The sequence below is a fragment of the Galeopterus variegatus genome, unplaced genomic scaffold (assembly GCF_000696425.1).
Source record: "Galeopterus variegatus unplaced genomic scaffold, G_variegatus-3.0.2 Scaffold62319, whole genome shotgun sequence".
NCBI classification, from domain to species: domain Eukaryota; kingdom Metazoa; phylum Chordata; class Mammalia; order Dermoptera; family Cynocephalidae; genus Galeopterus; species Galeopterus variegatus.
The window spans coordinates 1-2,319 of record NW_007788430.1 but is presented as its reverse complement, the minus strand read 5'-3'; the positions used below and the strand labels follow the sequence as shown (position 1 = coordinate 2,319).

Genomic DNA, 2,319 nt, shown 5'->3' with positions numbered 1-2,319 from the left:
TAGAGACGGGTCCGCTCACTGGTTGAGCGCGGTGCGGGTGCGACACCGAGGGTTGCGATCCTATTACCGGTCACGAAAAAAGACAAAAAGGGAAAAAAAAAAAAAAACACTAGAAGATAAAACAAATTACCAAAAAAAGGCTACGGTTAGGGTAGGGAACATTGTAGAGGTGACAATATGGAAGGAAGAGTTCTTGAATTTAACTTGTATATAATTTTGTCTTTGGAAACATAATTATTTTGTGTATTCAAAAATAGAATTAAAAAGCAATTCCTGGGTGGCTGGTTAGCTCAATTGATTAGAGTGGGGTGTTATAGCACCAAGGTCAAGGGTTCAGATTCTGTACAGACCAGCCACCAAAAAAACAAAAAGTAATTTCTAAAATTTGAGCCGGGGTGGGAGGGGGGAGGGCAGTAGGGATTGAAACAAGTGGATTTAACTGTCTATCAGATTGGTGACTTTTTTAAAAACAGGTTTATTGAGATAAAATTGGCATACAATCAACTGCGTATATTTAAAATACACAATTTGATAAATTTTGACATATGAATACACCCTTGAAATAATCACTGCAATGGAGTGATGGTACCTATCATCCCCCAGAGTTTCCCATGCTCCTTTGTAAATCATTCCTCCCATAACTTCTCTTCTCAGGTAACACAGGACTTTCTATGACTACAAATCAGTTTGCATTTTCTAAGTTTTATGTAAATGGAATCATGTATACTCTTTTTTTGTCTGGCTTCTTTCACTCAGAATAATGATTTTGAGATCCATCCGTGTTGTTGCATGCATCAATAGTTTTTTTTGTTTTTGTTGCTGAGTAGTATTTCATTGTACAGATGAGTATATACCAAAATTTGTTTATTCTTTCACCTGTTGCTGGACGTTTGTGTCGTTTCCATTTTGGAGCTATTACGAATAAAGCTGCTTTAAATGTTCATGTACAAGTCTTTGTAGAACGTATGCTTTCTTTTCTCTTGTATATATATTTAGAAATTGAATGGCTGGATCATCTAGTAAGCATGGTAGGTAGTTTTACCTTTGAAGAAACTGCAAACTTTTCCAAAGGGTTGTACCATTTTACATTCTCATCATCAATGTATAAGGGTTCCAGGTTCTCTATATTATTGGCAGCACTTGGTATTTTTAATTTTAGTGACTCTAATAGATGTGTACTGGTATCTCATCGTGATTTAATTTGTATTTCTCTAATGACTAATGATTATAAACATCTTTTTATGTGCTTATATGCCATCTCTATTTTTTTTTTTTTTTGGTAAAGTGGCTGTTAAAATCTTCTGCCCATTTTCAATTGGGTTGTTTATTTTCTTATTATGGAGTTTTGAGTGTTATTTACATATTCTAAATAAACTCCTTTATCAAATATATGCTCAGCCTGTGGCCTTTCAGTCTCTTACTGCAGGTTTTTGAAGAACAGAAAGTTTTACTTTCAATGAAATCCAATTTATCAATTTGTTCTTTTATGGAGCATGCTCTTGGTGTCATAGTTAAGAAAACTTTGCTTAAGGTCACAAGGATTTTCTCTCATGTTTTCTTCTAGATATTTTATTCAAAAATTCTAGAAATCTAGATTTGTTATTTTGGATTTACATTTAGGTATATGATTCATTTTGAGTTAATTTTCTATATGATGTGAGGTATGGATTAAAGTGTGTGTGTTGCATAAGGGTATCCAATTGTTCCAGCACCATTTGTAGAAAAAATGATCTATTCTCAACTAGATTGTCTTTGTCAAGAATTAGTTGTGCATAGAAAACAATTCCATTTACAAGAGCATCAAAAAGAACAAAATATTTAGGAATAAATTTAACCAAGGCGAGGTATGAGACTTGTACATGGAAAACTGTTTAATATCGTTATACAGATTCAAGGCAATATACAGATTCAATGTACTCCCTATCAAAATTCCAAATGTTTTTTTGACAGAAATTGAAAAACCAATTCTAAAATTCATACAGAAATTCAAGGAAACCAGAATAGCCAAAATAATTTCAAAAAAGAAGAACAAGGGCTGTCTGGTTAGCTCAGTTGGTTAGAGCATGGTGCTGATAACACCAAGGTCCATGGTTCGATCCCTGTACCAGCCAGCTGCCGAAAAAAAAGAAAAAAAAAAAAGAACAAAGTTGGAGGACTCATATTTTCCAATTTCAAAACTTACTACAAAGCTACTGTAATTAAAATAGTGTGATACTTGCATAAGGATAGACATATAGACCAATGGAATAGAGTTGACAGTCTAGGGCCGGCCCGGTGGCGCACTGGATAGTGCGCCGCTTGGGAAGCGCGGTGGCGCTC

The 2,319-nt window shown here is 34.6% G+C and overlaps 1 non-coding gene across 1 annotated transcript; it reads left to right on the top strand.

Annotated features, from left to right (window-relative positions):
- Positions 1-2,037: 2,037 nt before the first annotated feature.
- Positions 2,038-2,111, top strand: TRNAI-GAU. Its single transcript has one exon. It is a non-coding gene; the product is annotated as a tRNA-Ile (tRNA).
- Positions 2,112-2,319: the final 208 nt, after the last annotated feature.